The sequence below is a fragment of the Aquila chrysaetos genome, chromosome 5 (genome assembly GCF_900496995.4).
Source record: "Aquila chrysaetos chrysaetos chromosome 5, bAquChr1.4, whole genome shotgun sequence".
Lineage (NCBI taxonomy): Eukaryota > Metazoa > Chordata > Aves > Accipitriformes > Accipitridae > Aquila > Aquila chrysaetos.
Window position 1 is genome coordinate 4,232,993 of NC_044008.1, and position 19,662 is coordinate 4,252,654.

General features: G+C 45.8%; 1 protein-coding gene across 2 annotated transcripts in view; it reads left to right on the top strand.

Moving 5' to 3' along the window:
• Nucleotides 1-19,662, top strand: part of LOC115341263 (endonuclease domain-containing 1 protein-like) — a 176,581-nt gene that overhangs the window by 151,848 nt on the left and 5,071 nt on the right. Inside the window, exon 1 of one of the 2 annotated variants that reach the window (XM_030016231.2) lies at nt 17,267-17,364. The gene's annotated coding sequence lies outside the window, so the exon portion shown is untranslated. The other variant, XM_041123769.1, reaches the window with a different exon arrangement.

Consider the following 19,662-nt stretch of genomic DNA (forward strand, 5'->3'; position numbering starts at 1 on the left):
CCACCCTTATCCCCTCCTCCACAACCTCCTTCCTGAAGGTCTTCCCTGTGGTTTTTGCACCACCTATGTTGCTGCTTTGTTTCCTCAAAACGTTGACAAAGTGCAACCACTGCCCAATCGTCTTCCTCAGTAGTTGTCCCAAACCCACAGTTGTCCTTCTTCCCCATTCGTGCCCTCCCTGAACTTTTGTCCTTTGCCTTTCTCATTGCCCCCTTTCATTTAGACGAATTTAAATTGAAACAAGTACCCAGGAAGCAGTTAGAAATTAATGTTGTGCAGTTAAAAGTCTCTTGATTTTTTGGGACTGGGCTCACTCCAGGAAAGGTGGAGCCCAAATCTGCTTATGCTGGCCCACCACAAAAAGGGGCAGCCATGGTCTGCTAGTCCCATAGACCTTCCACCTCTGAAAGACTTAATGTTGAAACTCAAAGGAGAATAATGTAAATAAATTCTGCAGGTCTGTCAAGGTAGCTGTTTTAGATTCACAAACTACTTGTAAATTGGATGTCACCTGAAGTGCTGCTTTGCTCCCACAAGGTCTATGTTGAAGGGGGGCATTTCTGGCAGGACAGACAGCTGGATGGGAAAGGAATAACATCTGCGGTGCTGACATGGGGACAAGTCAAACCCCTAAACACAGCCCTGAAAGTCAGCTGGGAGATACGTAGTCAATGACCAAAGCTGGAGGCCAAGGATGACCCACAGCACCTGTGACCTTGTCTCTGCCCAGTGAGAAACAGGGCTCGGAGAAATGGCCTATGTTAGATGTTCCGTTCAGGGGAAAGCCAAAAATCACTTTGACTGCAGTAGAGATTTTGTTCAGAGAGAAAAGCCTTCATTTTCCTTCCATTTTACAGTACAAAGCTATGCCTGGTAGGAAGCAGGTGGTCTAATGCTTAAAAAATTGCTATTGACACAAGGAAGACAGGAGAACAGACAGCACCACAAGTACCAGGAGAATAAATATCATGCAGCTAATGATGGGTTTGAACCTTCCGAAACTACAGATGATCTATATGATTAAGTCACCGCTATCTGCCTGTCATGTATATGATACACTACATGAATACATAGCATATAAAAGCATCTCTATATTGCCTGCTATATATAGATTACTGATCTATGAATAAATATGTTTATATTAATAGTATGTCTAATATAGGAGTAAACATATGGCGAGGTTAAAGATAGTGAGACTGCAGCCAAGGTTGTAGGCAACTGGGACAGGGACGGAGGCGGGGAGGAGGGCAGCACTATGGGGTCCAGGGGAGTCAGGAGGGGAAGAGAAGCAGAATAGTAAGATTCAAAGGGAAGGAGAGAAGGCTGGATGGGGACCAAAGGGGAATGTAAAGACAGATGAAGGTTTGTGTCTCGTGGTGCTCCTGTGGCTCCCAGGCCTCCTGCAGAGCCTCGACCTCAGCTGAAGAGGAAGGTGGAGGCTGTCTTCCCGTGCTCCCCTCCAGTGCCACTCCGGGCACGTCACTGGGGGATGCTGAGCTGGGCTCAGGTGCTGATGACACAAGTGTCCAGATTCCCACATCCTAGGGCCTAAAGTCCCCCAGGTACCTCCTGCCTTCTGATGGTCAGGAAACTGCTCTGAGTTTGGTAATGGGCTCTTGGATTGTGGCTCCATTTTCAGGGTGTATTTTGACTGTAAGTGTTGCCGTGTCAACCCAGAGCTACTGAATTAGGTGGTTTGACTCCCGACAGCTGCCTAAAAGTGGCCAGCCCCCTTTCATCAGATCCCATTTATTTTCCTCTCCTCCTCTGCAACAAGAGGAACCCACTGGAGGCCTCTGCAATACAAGGATGGTTTTCCCAGAAACTGTGTCCAGCTGAGACCTCTGCTACCTCCAGTTATGGATGCATCTTTTTTAGGGGGCCTAGTCAAATTTTGATGACAGTTGAATCGGTGAGTGAAAAGGAGGACTTTAACAGGAGGCATCTACCCGCAAATGGGAGTGTCTTCCTCACCCACTATGGTCTACAGTCTTTTGTGTTCAAAGAAAAGAGATGCAAAAGTGGCACCAGGGACTGGTGTCTCTGGCAGATCCAGACAGTTAAAAGATTGGGTAAAATGAAAGAAGAAAGAAGCTGTGACTCAGAACTGTCCCTCATTGCTGAGTGTTCCCCAGAGGGCTGAGAACAGCAAAAAATGTCTTCATCACTGCTATTGGGACAGATGCAACCGAGCTGAAGGACTTCAGGGAAGACTTGTCTTCATTTCCCTCAGCTAAAGACCAAATGTACAGGGACACGATGGCAGCTGCAAAGACGTGAAGCTGGAAGACACTGGCGGCGATTAATCGTGCCCTTTTTAACATTTTGGAAGGATGTTGGTCAGAAGCATATCAGGTGTTGTTTAATCAGGCAGTTGTGGAGTCTTTCACACCTTCAGGGCACATTTTCACTAGTTACTAATTTTCAGGGTAACTGAGCAAGATTCAGTTTTATGACTTAGTGGTGGGAGGAAAACATCTCCAAAAAACTGAGTCATTTGATCTCAGGCACACAGTAAATCAACAGCAAACTCAAGCACAGTCATAAGATTAGAGATAGAGACATATGGCTGACCTCAAAGGTCATCCCATGCATTTCCCAACAAAACCCCAGAAGTAATTATGCTTGTGGTTTACTTGAAGCACATCCCATAATGGAGACCTCACTATCTTCCCAGAGACCCTGTTCCAGTACCCGGAAAGTTAGAGAAACCTTCCTAATGTCTAACCCAAACTGCAGTGAGTCTTGCTTAGTTTAATCCATGGTTGTCTCATCCAGCATGGATAAGGAGAGCAGAAACCATGTGCGTACCTGAAGGCTGTTGCCCAGCCCCCCCAGAATCTCCTTTTAAAAAGTAATACATTTTTTCAGTTGTTCATCACGAGTTGTGTTGTTCAGAACAGAGATCTCTCACTCCTGGATTCCTCCTGGCTGACTCACTTTATTGACGTGAGGTGCCCAGAACTCGATCTGCCACTCTAGCTGAGGCCTTACTGGTGTTGATGTTGGGGATGGCATTTGAATATTTGAGGAAGCTCATGCCAAAATGTCGTATCATGATGCCGTTGTGTACTGCGCCATGGTGAACTATAGGATTCAGCACCATCACAGCCAGCATCACTCCACCAGATACCAATAGCTTCAGGCACTGAAACTTTCAGATTAGAGCTGATATCTACAATACCAGTCTTGTGCTCTGCCCTCAAATGGCTGCCCAGGCTGGTCTGACCCCACGGTACCTCTGCCTCTACCCGATTCATTCCACTTCTCAGATCTTTATTAACTCTAATTATGGATGTGGGGTGGGGATAGCAGTGCAGGATGAAGTGGAACAATTACTTGATATGTCTTGAAGGCTCTCGTACCATGCATATGAATTTCAAGGTGGTTCCCCCCCCCCCCCCCCCCCCCCCCCCCAAAATATTTCTCTAATTTGTTTTGATCTCTTTGAATAATAGTCTCACTCCCCCACATCCTTCGACTCCTTGACTACTTGGAGCAATCTGTGAATTTAATAAGGATACAGTCTCCTCCATCAGCTGAGCTACCAAGACGTTGAACAGGACCTCAGACAGGCTTTGTGGAAACCTGTGCTATGTTCTTCCACTCTGGTATAGACCATTGCAGGCAGCTCCCTGGGAGCACTCTCCAGCGCTTCCCACGTGTAGCCCAGTGCATTGCGTCAGCCTCCAGTCTCTCAAATAATGCCATGGGAGACATGATCCAAAGTCTTTGTAAAGAGAAGCGATATGAAATCATCTGCCTCTCGCTTACCCAGAAGGTCTGTTACCAGGTCACAAGAGGAGATCAGACTGGTTTGAGAAAACCCGGTCTTGACAAACTCCTCTCTCTTGTTACTTTCCAGGTGCTTGCAGAAAGTTTGTCTCAGAAGTCATTCCGGAATGAAATGAGGTTCCAGGATCTGTCTTTTCCTCCCAATCCTGTTCTCTTAAAGATAAGCATGAATTCTCCCCTTTCTTAATATGAAAGCATCTTCTCACCCTGCTCAAGTTCCCCAGGACAACTTCTAGTGGCTATTTTTAAGTATCCTGGAAGTGTCCCTGAGACCCAGGCAAACTGAAGGTATCTGCTGCTTCTGGGTACTGAGCAGCACGTAAGAAGGGATCAGTTTTGTGTTATGTTTTGGCCTTTCTGATTTAGTCCCAGCATGCTCAATACAAGGAGGCTCATCTTTTTGAAGCTGACCTAGTTCCTACTTTTCTGCATGCTGCCTCCTGACACTGAGGTCAATGAAGAGCTTGAGATTTACTGTACCTGTAATGATGCTTCTTTCCTTCACTTCAGAGAACTTTGTACTTGAGATCTCGTTATCGTTTATTTTAAATTGAGAAACAAGCCAAGCATGCAGGCACACTTGTGTTCAGCTACAAGCATTTGCAAATCTGAATTTCAAAACTCTTCAAAACAGACACTTTTAAAGAACAAAAATAATGGTTAGTCATAAAATCATTCACTATGGGAAAGAGCAGATTTGGGGACCTAAAATAAAGAGTGAATCTGTGTGTTATTTCCCCTGTGGCCTGTCTCATGTAAAAAATCTTTTCAATTATGAGACTGCGGAGCTGTCCTGAATCACAGCTTGTAGTACAGGAAGGCTGACCATCTCCTCTTAGAAGTGCTGATGCACTGAAGGTTAAATCAACCTTTCAGCAATTTCAGTAACAAACGCATTTAGGGTTTACAATAGTTAAAAAAAAAATTCCAGTAGCAAGGGCAGCCAATGCAGTTAGGTAATGCAGGTAGGCATGCATTGCCCAGGCATGCGGTGAAGTCTACAATAAGTAAGTTTTTGTGAGTAGATGGGACAGGCAGCTGCCAGGAATGGTGTACTCTGCATTGAACCTTTCTAGAGGCTGGCAATGGACTAAATGTCCTTTCCATGTCCATCTGCTGTGCTGTTTGGGACACTCGCAAGCTCCCAAGTGTTTTATTTCGGTCGTGTCAAGGTAGGGAGGCTGAGGCAGAGGACTTAGGAGTTTGCAATGGTCCTTCGGCAAGTCCCTGTCAAAGCTGAGATCGGAGCTCAGGAAATCCTGGCTCCCGTTCCTGCAGCTGGCGGGGTGTTTTTCACAACAGCAGAGACAAGTCAAAGGACGACCAGGTCTGACATTTCTCATAAAGAATTTCCCCTGTGTTTGCAAGTTGAGCGAACACCGTCGTGTTTTGCCAGCGAAACCCGGTTGCAGTTCAGCTCTTGCTGACTGGACTAGCTCGGTTCAAAGATAAAGAGCTTTTCTGCTTCGGGGTAAGGATCCAAGACGGCTGGCTTGCTGCGCTCGCGTCGGTCCCCAGCCGAAACCAAGGTGCTGCGGTCTCAGTAACTGCTGCGTACGTGGAAGTGCCGCACCGCTTCCGACGCGCGATAGCTGAGCGCGCTCGGGCACACGCTGCACGCAACCCCCTTTCCTGTATCGGGGTTGCTGACACCGAGCAGGGCAGCTTTGCTTCTCCTAAAAAACAACGACTGAAAAACGTCCCGGCTCTGCTTTCCCTTTTGCGAAGCATCGCAGAGATGGTGGCTCCCGGGGAAAGCCCCTTCCCCAGCGAGACGTCTCGGTGCCGTGCGGCGGGCAGGCTGTTTTCCTCCTCCCGCGTGACGTCTTCGGAATGCCCTGGATGGAATGGAGTGAAATGCACGTATTAAAAATAGTTGTTGTTTTGGAAAGTAAAACCGGGTTGCCTTGTGTTTGGTTGCTGATGTAGGTTGCTGAGAGCCTGACAGCCTTCAGGCTGGGAAGGTGGGACTTTCAGGGTGGGTTTTGTTCGAGCAACGTAGTCAGGAAACAAAAAAGTCCAGAGTGTTCAATACCTTGTGTCTGTGTGTGTTTTGCCCTTGAACATCACTGGGCAGAAGGCAGATAACAAAATTCTCCATCCTGGCTTGCGCTTCCCCCCCTCCCCCCGTTTATCAATAATGTTATCTAACCTTATTGCAATTAATTGCAATTAATTGCAACAATGAAATTGAAAATTATTAATTGCAATGTTTGTAACTTGCACTGAAATTCGTCTTCTACTAGGAAGTCAGTCCGTGCCTGGTAGAGAAACCAATAAAGCTATAAGTTTTTTCCTGCCATTAGTAAATGTTATTTACTTATCTTCGGGGACAGATTGTTCCTGCAGGCCAATTTGTTTGGATGACTGAGAATAAACAACATGCAGCCTTTTAAAGGCTACCTAGAAGAGCTGCCTGAATGGATGCTAAATGAAAATAATTTCGAGCACGAAAGAGTAGTTTGAGAGTAAATAATATCTTTAAGTCTGTTCCTCTATTTTCTCTTCTGAACGTTTGAGTGATTTCCAAGAGCAAAAATAAAAGTTCAATATACTGCATGACACGCGGAGAAAGAATCTCGAATGAGCAGAAGACTTCATGTTATAAGCACTGACAAATAATACCCAAATAGCTGGAGGGCACCTGTGATCTTTAGGAGAGATGAGCTCTGTAATGGAATAATCTGGCTGAGCAGTTGCCCTAGGTTACAATAAAGAGGGGTGTTAACTGTTTTAATTCTGCCGAAGAATTATGTTTTGAAAGGCTGATATTAAATAAATGCATGGATTTTAATGGCAAGTTTGTGCCACTAACCCTGAAGTGCTTTCCGAATAAAGCATCCACAGGGAATATCCAGGAGGAAGCGTAAGAGTGGTACAAGAAGAGAGTCGTGTTCTCAGTGTTGTGTTTCCTGTAGCACACCTCCCAGGATACCGTGTTGGGGCTGATGGTAAGAGCTCTGCATTTATCAGAAACTTTTCTTACCACTGAAAAAAACTGAAAAGTATCAGCCAATGCATTTTGTGCTAATTTCTGTGATTTAGGTCTGTGGCTGACTTAAAAACAAGAACCAGCACATGGAAACCAAGCTCTAAACCTTCTTACTGCTCCAGTCCAACCCGCATTGACCTGTATTTTGGTCTTATTTTGAATTACTCTCCAGATCTTTTTCATAATGCCTGTGGTTTTGTAAAGATTTGCCTTTTGACGTTTGAGGTTGGACCTGACTCCACGCTGACTCCTTTCCCCCCACTGTCTTTGGGTGCTGGAGCATCCTCTGTAACTGTAGGAGGGTGGGGTTTTTTAACAGAAACTTCTAGGTTTTGCAGATACAGGAGTTAAAGGGAGAAAAAAAGAGATGTAGGTGGCAAACTCCAGGTCAGTCTCCTCATTCATTGCTCCCAGGGAGGGGGGGGGTGGTCAGTGTCCACACACTGGGCATGAGAGACACAGATTTGGCTCCTGCTGAAGCTACGCTTCACATCTTGTAAAGCCCAGGCAAGAACAAAAAGATCATTCTGGAAGGACTGAGGTTGGAAGGGAGCTCTGGAGAGTCCAAACTTTTGCTTGCAGCAGATCTAACATCAATGCTAGATCAGGCTGCTCAAGGTTGACTCCATCCCGAGTTTTAGGGTGTCTCCAAGGGTTGACGTTGGACAGTTTGAGTCTGCCTAGCACTTTGCATCCAGTACCTCCACTATGAGGTTGGTGTGCTTCTGGTTTAGGGTTTCCCACTCCCAAATGCCGCTGGTGGCATTTGCTCTTGCTTTGCCCAGGCAAAACAGTCAATACTCAGAACTGGTGAATCTGACTTTTTCTACAAAGGCAACCTAGAGATCCACTGAGGGCAACCAGGCGTGGTCCAACCCCGAAGATTAAACGTGCAGAAACACCTAAAAAAAAACCTCCAAAGATTTATTACTAATGGGATCTGCCTCTTATGAGCCAGTCTGGATTTCAAATGCATTTCCTATAAAACAGTTTTGCTGGGCTGGCTTCCTCGCTGGTGTCAGCAGATACTTCTGCTTTTGCTTTTCAAGAGTGAAACAGTCTCTGGTTAGACCCATATGGTGGACTGCAGGTCAACTGCTGTTGCAGCTTGCCTAGACACAAGGCTGCTTGCCATCCAATGCTTCTGTAACCACATCAGCTACCTTCTCTGCCCTGGCAAATATCCCCCGCTGAGAGATGGGTCCTGGCAGTCGGTCCTTGCTGTGAATTTTGTGTTCTAGGGAAGTGCCTTCATCTTGGGAAAGGCATCAAAGAGCCAACTGAGGTGAGGTCTGAGCTGGCTGCATGCAGGTTTCTGCATTTCCCTGCTGGGTTCATGTCTGCCTCTCTTTCAGGAAAATCTTTGTTCATCACTGAAGAATTTGCCCATTGTTATGGCTCATTTTCTCACCCTGCTCAAGTTAGACCTGCAGACCCATCAGCCCTCTGTGTTCCCATTCCACTCTCTCCTACTTGGAAAGATGGGTGCTGCCCATCTACAACACTTTAAAAACCATGTCAGTGCAGAAACCCAGAAAACAAAGGAAATGCTGAGTTTAGCTTACCACAGTTCGTGACTCACCGTGTCTTGTTGACATACTCCTGGAAATACCCATTTCAAATTTCCCCACTTGCTTATTATGGACACGGGTGTATTTTTATAGTAAACTTGTTCTCCACATGCTTATAGTGAAAACGAGCATTGAATTCTGCATCCATAGCATCGGAACTCAGGATTTTCTCACGCATCCTATTGGCAATGGCCATGTTCCACGAAGTGGTATCTCCAGCAGAAAACCAAGCCACAAAGGCGTCACTGGTCCTCTTGGGTTGTGCTCAGCCCTCTGAGGTCCTCTATTTTGGCTGAAAAGGGAGTGTTACAGGGTGAGGCTGCATCACAAGGGGAAGAGTCAGCCTAGAGCAGGCATAAGCTGACTTTTGACTTGCTCCATTGCATCCATGAGCTAGCTCTTGGTCTAGCAGGAGGTCTGACTCAGAGCAAGTCACCTGTACAAAGAGCTTTTCACTTCACTTCTCAAGCACCCCAAATTTGCATCTAGCCCATAGGTAGTTTAGCATGAGCTCATCTTCACACTAGGTGATTTTCTGGTGCTAACAGCTATTTTGGGCTTGAGGAACCTGCAGAGAACTACTCTAAACTCAGCCAACCCTGCCAAGAAGTAAGAAAAAATTATCTCTGGTCCTCACCCTCTGTTAGCTTCTCCAACTACGTCAAATGACTAGATCTAAGAACATTAAGACTGAATTGCATGAAGTGCATCCTTCCCTCCTATTCCTTGCTACACTGATTATTTTTCTGTTGTGCTCTCAAGAGACCATCCTGCCACACAGGAAAGGTGCCGCGAGGGCAGCAGGTCCTCCCAGAGGGTTACGAAACTCCCCTGAAATTCCTTCTGGATTGACATGCCAGGGTCATGAGAATGAATTAGGAGGGACTGTTTGCATCCGAGGTCTGTCCATAAGGAAAGGCCTTTGGGAAAGGATAGCTTTTGTATTTTTGTGTAATGCTTTGGCTAAGTAAGTAATATAAAATAAACATCATATATAGAGAGATAGCAACATAAAGTGGGACTCATCTCGTGTAATCTTAGAGGTGTAAATCAGAGCTTGACACCCTGGGATCCCTTACAGTCATCAGAGAGAAATAAGCACTTTTATGGTGTAATTCACTTCATCTGCCTGGTGTGAACTGTGCCCTGGAAATGTGTATTCATCTTTTATTGATTCTAAGGGGAGTGCTGAGAACTACCTCTTCAACAGGGCGAATCCTGCTTAGCCATCAACACAGCTCCAGAAGCAAATCTGGGTGTCTGAGTCATTCTGATGGGGTGAGCTAGGAGGGGGTTGTTGCAATTGTTAGTCTGGCTTCAAGGGCCAGTTTCTTGTGAATACAGCTTAATTAGGAAATGTTCCTGGCCGTGATTTGTGTCCTGGCTACCTTCTTCACCCACGCATCATGATGCAGCAGCAGGCATCTGTGTCTGAGTGCTGTTTCTCTGTTCCCACTGGTCCTCAGCTTATATTCCAGATGCAAATTTTAAGTAGCAGGTAGTAGAGAGCAGATTTTCTTGATTTCAGATTTAGTCACAGTCTTTAACATATACGTCCTTGAAATGCACTTGGAAAACATTAACATCTTATGTCTCAGGCACTCAAAATGCAAAGGGTTTCATGCTGACCTCCCACCCTGTGCACTCAACTTAAGTGGTTGGCTCGTGCTCCTTGTCCACTCTAAGAAAAACCATCACCCTGCAGTTGGGAAGCGCAGGCTGTTTGCTCATGCTCTCTTAAACATGGAACCTAACTTAAACTTAGTAAGTTTGTTGAATGACCTCCTAAGATCAACTTAAGTGGCATTTTAACACTTAATACCCAGTGGTGTTATCTCCTTCCCAAAAGCTAAGTGTTATGTCTGAATCCTTTTATCTCAAAGATGTTCAGGAATCAGTGAGCATGAGCACTATACTCAAGATTTATTAATGAAGGATCTGTTTACTTAGAAGTCTGGATTTTTCAGTAATGGCAAGAAAGTCACAAAAATACAAAATGACAAAACACGTAGTTAAAATTATACTTAGGAGGAATAAGGTGTCTCCTGGCAGCTTCAGCATCACCGAGGGCTTTCTCTTAAATCAGAAGTTCCTGTCTCTTAACAGAAGATGGTGCCTGTATATCGGCAGGATCTGCCACCCTCCTGCGATCCAGCATTATCACCTCTCTTCTGGCCAGACGGAGTGAGCACTGAACGACATCTTCAGAGGTGAAGTGAAGATCAGGGTTGCCCACCGTGGACAGCTGGCTCTTCCTGCCCTGCCACATCCATGGGCTTCAGGGGACGTCAAATCTGGCAGAGACGACCCAAGGCATGACCCCTGGGCAAGGGGGCTGCTCTTCCTAATTAGCAATGAGGCTTTGCCTCTGGCGTTTGGTCTGACGTATTTCCGCTCACAATCAACAACCTGATTTCCATACAGAGTGAGCCACCAGCCTAACTGGAAATCTTCATGTTGACGTAACTGCTAATTACCCTCAGCATAATTAATGTGCAGTAACACAGCCTGTGTTTATTGCAGAGAGGGCCAACCTGGGGCTCCCGAGTGGTTGAAGTGCAGTTCTCACGGTGGGGTGATTTTTGCATGGCTAGCAGAGGAACTGTTGGATATCATCAGTCTCTCCTTGCGGGGGGAGATGAGCTGATGGGGTCTTATCTGGTTGGTGTCTATCTCCCAGAGGAGTCTGAACCAGGAATCTGGAAACGTGCCCTCCTCTTGGCTCTCTGAGGTACGTGGTGTGTTTTTTGTGGCTTTGGGCTGTAGAAAGACTTTAACGTACAACTCTCAGGACCGGGGAATTTGGCCATCTACTGCCTTGTTGTAATTTTCCAGAAAATATCTGAGTGTGTCGGGGCAGGGCAGGGCAGTGGCGGGAGGAGATGGGAGGTGCATCTACCATAGGGTCATAGAAATGCTGGTTGGCAACATCAGCTGGAGGACTCTAATTCAGCGTCCTGCTTGAAGCGGAAGCACTGTCAGCTCTAGACTGGGTTAGCCGTGGTTTCATCCAGCTAAGCCTTGAGTCACCTCCACAATTCATCATTTGTCATTTCCCATCAACCTGTCCAGCACTGTACTACCCACCTAGAGACATTTTTTTTATCCTGCTGTGCAACCTGCACCTCCCAAGCCACAGTCTGTGGCTACTGCCCTTTGTTATAGTGCCTGGCTTTACCACAAAGAGCTTGGCTTTGTTATCTTTGCCCTTCCAAGTAGCTGTAGGCAGCTGTTGGGCTGCCCTTCAGCCTCCCATTTGCCAGACTCAACAAGCCTGAATCCCTCAACCTATTTTCCGAAGATGTGTGCTCCATGCCTAAGACCACCTTGGTAGCATATCTCAGAGCAGTTTCAAACCAGCCAAGTCTCAACAGGATTTGGGAGTCCACATACATGGTGAAATCCTGGTCCTAATATACAAATATCTTCCAGGAAGAGAAATCAAAGGAAGCTTAATAAATAGGTTGTATTAATAGGTAAAGGTATTTCATCCTCTTAAAAATATGTCTGTATGAAACCACGGCATGGACTAGTTTCAGTACAGACCAGCCTGTTCATGAAATCAAGGCACAGTTGTGAGTGTTGCTATAGCTTATGAAATGTGCTTTTATCGCTGCACGGTGGAAGGAAGGCAATCCCACATATTCAGGGTCCATAGTTGCTTTAATGTCTTGGGACTTCCATTTTACCTGAGGAACAACTGCAGGGTGTGAGATACTTTCCAGTTCAACTTACTACCGTTTGATTTCGCTTGCTGTCAACAAGACCAGCAGTCAACCGGAGCAGTGTATCAGCTTGGTGTTGCTGCTTTTCTCCAGATAAAGTTTGCACCTTGCTGGAGGTGAGTGACCCGCTGCCTATAAAGGTGAGCAAAGCCCGGAGGAGGGGGAATGGGACATGCTCCAAGCTTGCAGGGAAAATGCATTTGCTCAAGGAGTTGCCTTGACGGGCTCTGCTGGAGGCTGGGGTTCGCTATTATTTCGGGTGCAGCCGCGAAGCTGCTGTGCTGCTAAGTTGAATGAGGGAGCCCTTTGAGGGAGAAGCAAACTGGAGAAATGGAAGAAAGGGGTCTCACGAGCCCTAGAAAATGTAAAAGGGCAGATCCCAGATCTGTCTAGACCTCCCCTTTGGTGCTAATCTTTCATGACCCAGGCCATGTGAGGAGGCATCGCTAGGAAGATCTAGTCAGGAGTGATCCGAGTGTGCGTGGTCCCTCCTTTTCCTCTCGCGAGCATACACCTCCTCCATCCCTGACCACCCGACCTCACTGCCAGGATTTCCCCATCGATTCAACACTTGCCTTTTTTAGTGCAGCACCATAAAATCAGCAAGAAGCCAGCCCTCCCCACCCTGAGTCATGGGGGTGAGTTTCTTGAACTTCGAGCAAACAAATTTTTTTCTGTGGGGAAACCCATCTGTCTGACATAACCTAGACTGCATCTGCAACCACTTCTAGTCCACAGAAGGTGTTAAGACGCAGAAGTTTTCTGCTGATTTTCATACCACAGTGCAAGAACCGACCTTCTTCCTGGGTATGTGGGAAAGAGCTGCTTCGAAACCTGGAGACGTGACCCCAGTGATGGTGTGACTTGGCCTGCCATGCTTTTCCAGATATACCCCAAAACCAGAGTCACCAAGACAGGGTGGATTTATTGTGCAAGGCTTTTAAGTATCTGAAAGTCAGACATCTATGACTGAGCTATCAGCTTTGACTGCCTTTATACTCGACGCAGAAATAAACACTTTAATTTGAACTATTTTAAAGTTTTACATTTTACATTTGCTTAATTTGGGCTAACACGAACTCATCTCTGGAGACAGCTTTTTCTCTCCACTGACTATAAAGGGCAGGTTTGGAAATCTCTTTTTCAAATGCCTGAGTTAGTTAGGAGAATGAATCCCATATAGAAAGATTTGGGGGATGGGCATCTCTTACTATTTCTTCCTTTGTAAGATTTTTATATAAGATTATTTTAAGATTTCCGTGTGTCACAGGTACAAAACAGCACTCTTATTTTCCTTCTACATCAACATTACATCACTGCTTTTGCTGTCCACATTTTATCTCTGCTCCCAGGCAAATAGCCTGCCTTTTCCTTGCTGCCGTCTCTTCATCCATCAACACCCAACCCACAGAAGTACTGGCGAGCATCTGTGACGAGGGGTTTCGGTTATTGCCTTATCCTCCCCAGCAGACTCCGTGCTGCTGCATGAGAATCAGAAAGTGAAAATAACGGACAGATTTTTGGTCTCCAAAGCTGAACAAAACTGAAAGAGTGAAAGTAACCACAGGCAACCCGTCAGCTCTCGGGTGGTGAGTATTTGTAGCGGGGTGATGCTTCATCAGTGACAAGGAGGAGACCCTGCTGTCACCTGAGGGTTACCTGCTCTGCATGCACAGGGACCGTGGCACTCCGTTAATATAACTCAGTTACCCAAATCACATGCCAGCTTTTTCAGCTGAACTGTAATATATTAAAAACACTGCTTGATCCTTATGGGGAAAGGATGGATTGAACGCATTTGTCTCCAAAATGCAAGGACTGCCATAAGTCAGCATTTAGCATGTTGCATAGAATAGCTCAAGGTAAATAGTTTAAAACTAATAATATGTACCCGTTCTCCTTGGAGGGATTAGGCAATCTGGTAAATCTTTTACATCCTTACCTTTTTCCTGAATTTTCTCCATAAATGTGATACTTTTTACATGGCCGTGGACAAGGGTTGCGTTGTTTGCATGGGAGATGGGACGTGTTCCTCAATGGAGATCTGCACGGCAGAGCTGCTTTGAGACCATTGCTGGGACACTGGGGAGGGACAGAAGAAGCAGCTGCTGCCTCTGCTGGGCACCTCAAATCTTTAGTCTGGTCTGGGTCAGTTTTTCAACCCTCATTTGAAGCTGACGCTCGTTCAAACACCTGGCAAGTGTGAACATACTTGGCGTGGCAGTCGGGTGAGACGGTCGCGTCTCAGCATCCTGGTTGTTGCAAAAGAGTGCGCTGGCCCTGGGGTGTCTGCGCTCCCAGTCTGCCCCCGCTCACATTAGTAAGTACCTCCCCAAAACAGAGGTGACACACAGGTCAATGAAGGTGGCACGTCCAGCATTCGGACATCTTCAGTTCCTGTCTGTGGCCATAGGATACCAGGATCTTTGCTGCCCTCTAAGGAGAACAGTCCCAAACAGCATACATCTCCTCGATTCACATGTCCAAGCGACGTTTCTCTTCCCTACATTCTGTTTTCTCATGCCCATTTGGCTTCTGCTGCTTTGATTTACTTCTTCCTGAAGACCTGCCCTGCTCAACCTGCTTAGCATCTCTTTACCTATTCATTTTCTTCTTCCATGAGGACAGAAGAATCAAGAGAAGGCTTTTGTGGCACCTCTTTTTCTGCAGTGGAAATAGTGCCCTCCTCTGACACTGCTGGTTCAAAATCCCCTTTGTCCTGCACTGCAGTCACAAGAAATATTTCCATTTCCCTGCATTTGGACAGTTACCTTATCGCTTGCCCTGCTTTGAGCAGGAGGTTGGACTGCTGTCTTTAGCATCTGAGAGAAAGAAAACTGCAGTAGATATCAGGAGAAATCTTCATGGAGAAGCCAGATCTGAACATCGATACACTTTCCCTAGAAAAGTGCTGCAAGTCCTGTTTCTTTTCAACCATGACATGGAAAAAATATTGGAAGTACTTCATCTATGAACCTCTGGGCTCCCAGCTGAGAGAAGACTGGAGAATCCAATAGGATTTTTCCATCTCTGACCTTTACAAGTTGAAGAAATGGAGGTTTGTCTTACAGGACAGACCACATGGGAGCTGGCCTGCAGGAGAGCTCATCCAACTTCACTCACATCACCTCTCCATCCAGAAAGTGCACAGCTCTGGACAACACGTAGGCACTGCCTACACTGACATGAAAGGCAGAATAGTGCCAATTATTAAGCATTAGAGCATAATCTTTATAAAAAATCAGTGAAATGCAAAAGCACGACCTCATAGGCCTCAGGAGTAGGATGAGACATTTGTGGCTTCTTCTGGTTATTTCTGGTTGTAACAATCAGCTAGTTGTTACAGTATTCTTGGACTGCTATCTATATTTTAGATACAGTACATTTTTTTGATACCTTCAGGAAAGTTTGCCCAGATTAATTAAAACTGTGGACAAGTGGAAAAGTTTGGTTTCATTCCCACTGCTCATTCACTCACAACTAAACTGGACACATTTTCTTCCACTTCCAAAAGAGGAGTGCCCACATAAGGATTTTAAACAGTTTCTCTGGTCCACTGTAGGAGTTAACCCAGGTTAGCTTTTGTTGATGCTAGTTACATGGAAAAAGTGTTTGTTATCCAAGACTGGCTTGCTGCAAATTGCTCTGCGTGGGATTTTACCATCAGGCCTTTTGAAAACTTGCACTATGTTTCCATTGCATTTTTGATATCACAGCTAGGTATTGATTGTATTACCTAAGCTGGTATCTGCTTTGGCTGCTTACTCTTTCACTGTGGTTATTTTAAGTCCTTTTTGAAGAAAGCAGCAGCTCGGTGTTGACTACCTGTCCTTTTCCTTTCTCTGTATATAATGACTTTTTTTGAGCGGCAGCACTTCAACCATGACCTGATACTTTACTGTGTTAAAAGCGGAGGACCAACAAGGATTACTTGGACATCAAGATCAGCACCTTGCTATTCTTCTTCAGAAATGTCCATCAAATGCTGTTTTAAGGTAGAGTCGCAGAATCCCATTGCTCCAATACCTTGAGACATGCTTTCAATGGCCAAGCTCTTGCACTGACAAAATGTGGCAGGATCAGAGCCAGAGGGCAAGGGCAGAGCTCAGGGAGTGAAATCCAGTGCGAGAAACTGCTTCCCATTGATGCTTTTACTGGGCTACAGGAGGGAGCATTTGCTAGATCAGAGAAACTGAACCCCTGGGGTTCAGAGATATGTAGGGTAAGACACGCAGTGTGTGGCCCGGGGACTAGGCATCTGTATAAAAATGAAAAATTCAAGATAAAATAGTCATGCTCCCTGCAGCTTTTAATCAACATTTGTACAAAATATTGCCAGACCCCTTTAAACTCGGCTCCAACGTGCAGCTCGGGACAAGGGACCCTTCTTAGAGTCCCTGACTTTTGTCATACCAATTTCTGATGATTCTTGGTCATAATCATTAACAATCTTTAGTCCCATTTCCACCCCACTAATAGTGTAGGAAAACAGCATCTTTCTTCCAGCTGTCCTTAGCGAGACCATAGGAGCCAACCCTTCCCATTCCCTCTGAGGTCAAGAGAGCGCAGCCTACCAAACCTTGATCTCGGTATCCATCCCCCCAAATCCCTTTTATCCATTCCTAAGGGGAGAAACCCTGCCTTCACCAAGCCTCCTTTCTGGGCGGATTGGGATCCTGTGTGAACGCTGGCTCAGCAGCGGCTGTACAGCGGCAAGCAGAGACCGAGGTGTGCCCCCAGGAGCTGTAGGATGGCATTAATAAGTGCTGTTACAAAGCCTTTGCAATCAGGCAAGGGAAAATACGTAGCCTGACCATATTATATTCTGAGAGGCTGTGGAAGAGCAGACGATGAACATCTGTGTGTACTCAGAGACAGGCCAGTCGGTCTAACGCCACCAGAGACGGTCTGCAGGGAGCAGAAAAGCGTGTAGGCGCTGCAGCAGCAGTGGCGGTGCCCCATGGAATGAGGAAATGGAAATCACCAGACCCAGTTATCTGCTTCTGACATGTGATGCTGCAAGTCAGCAAACTTGGGAGAAAACCGGAGGAAATAAGAGAAAATAGCAATTGTCACCCCATTTCTGGGCAGGCATGAACAAATCTTCCCTGAATAACAATGGAAATCCTCTCTTTTCTGTGAGTTTCCCTTTTTATGAAAAGGGGCACATATATGACCGGGTATATATTGCAGTGGGACTCTGGAGGGGTCAGACAACTGTTTCTCCAGAGAGAAGAGTGAAGCAACGGTTCAGCTGCTCGTTCTGAGACTCTGCTTCAAGGTAAGCTCTCACCATTGACTGCAATATTTAAAGTGTTTCCTTAGCTTCGGAATAAATACATCAGACAAAGGGTGGGCTGCAGTTGCTGAGCTCTAGCATACTCCTCCAAGGAGAAAATGAGAGTTTATGCATGCACTGTATTTTGCAGCTATTTAACATTTTATGTTAAGGAGGGCAAGGATGGAAGGAATGACTTGGAAAAGAAATTCAAACATAGAAAAGTAAAGATCTGGAGAATATGAGAGAGACACTTAGAGGCAGAAGAGACTGGAAGAAGCTTGGAAATTATCACTACACGAACTAATCCCTGGTCTTTGAAAAAAATAATAAAATCAGGTGGGCTCCAGGACAAAATTCACTTCTGGTGATGCTGAGATCAAAACCTCAAAGAAGGAGTGCTATTCCCAAAGGGAATAAACTACCCCACTATGAACTGGCTCTCCCAGAAGCTGGTCCACCAGATCCCACTGGATCTGAAGCCCTCAGCAGCTCTGGCAATGTGTCATCCCATCTGGAAAAGTCACCAAAACCTGGTGGGACACTCTGAAGTGGTGGCAGTGTTCCTGCTGCCCCAGCCAAATGTTGAACCTGGCCAAAGATGCTTCGGGGAAACGATCAGCATGGGAAGCCTTGGGAACGGATGCACAAGGAGATGCCTGATGGTGAACTGAGATGTCTGATTGTAGGAAAACAGATTCTGTCTCGGTTTTTTTAATTATTCATCTTGATGATTGCAGTATCTCCTGCATGTCTTGGACATCTCTTTGAGGATGGATTATTGCCTAGGCTCCAGCAAGGTCTTGGTTAGCTAAGAGCAAACAGCAGGCATTGAGTTGTATCTGAATGCCCCTGCCTGCAGCACAGGAGTCTGACAAAGGTTGTACAAGATGCCTTGAAGATGCTGGGTGCAGACTCCCCTCCTGATCTGAGGATGGCTAATGCAGCCGGGCACTCCTTTACACCTGATCTGGCAACATCACTTATCATATGAATTACTGCCTGTCGATTACAGCATGCATCAAGCAGATGGAGTTGGGTTTGTACCCTCTTTCATGTGCAAGGTTGGGAAAGGATAGATTCAAGGTCTTATTTTGGCCCACTGACAGAGTTTGGCTCACAGCTGTAGGAAAGACTTGCTTCAAGGTTATCAGAAATGCTATAAAACACCTTGCATAATTAAGTTTCAGTTGCCAAGTCACCTGGAAAATTCACATCAAACTGTTGAATGGGGGGGGGAGCTTATTGAGTACCATAACCCACCCATGACCTTGCAAAAAACCTCTGGAAAAACACAGGTCCTGGCTCCACCCCAGACAAACTTACTCTAAACCCTGTTTGAGAAATCTAACAACTCTGCCTTCCTGCAGATTATATATAAACCGCCCTAAGGTCACAGCCAGTTTCAGACGGTAGCAGAGGCATCTGAAAGTCCTCTACCACTTTGAGGCTGCGAGCAGAGTCCTGTGAATAAAAATATTTATGTGCTGCTCTTTCACACGGTAGGTTGGTTTCTATATATCTGATATTAAGTTAGTTAGATATATTTTAAGCTCGTGGAGGGGGTGGTGCAAAAGGACTTTCCAGTAACTTTTCTGCCTGGGCTGGGGCAGATACGGTCATGCTCTGCAGGGTACTGTAATAAGCCACTTCTTGTGGTTCGCTTTTCTCAGTTTTCAGCTTACTGGTCAACATGTTCCTGATCCAGCACTAGTAAAGAGATAAAGGACCAGATATCTTGGGTCAGAGCAAGGGTATATTTAGCTCAATAACCTGGATCCGATGGAAATTAATAGATGAGGGTCAGGGAAAAGAATAAGGAAAGAGCAAATGTGCAAGGTGACTTTTCAAGCCTTCAGTAGCCCTCAGCTGAGACACTTCCCCAGCCAAAGGTGGCTTTGTGTTTTAGAGGCCATGGCAGCTTTCTCTCCCATGAATCCTTTTAGCTGCTTGTCCTGCCTGCCTTATTTAAAATGATAATTATTTTAAAACCACTCTGTCGAATGTCTAGCAACGAAAATGGAAATATCACTGCTATCTCAAAGCCTGTGGTGCATCTGAAAGAAGGTAAAGCACCCTGCATCGCTGCCAGCATCACAGGGAATTTTTCAGCAGTTTTCTCCAAAAAGAAAGACCTTGCTGACTGCTGAAAATCATGTCAACACCTGAGAAAGACAAAACAGGACCTATTTCTGTTCAAGAAATAGAAAATCCTGCACCAGCGCCTTTTACTGTACAGGAAAAAACAATCAGCAAAGCTAAAGATGTGGACCAGCAGGAATCCTGTGCAGCTGTGGGAAG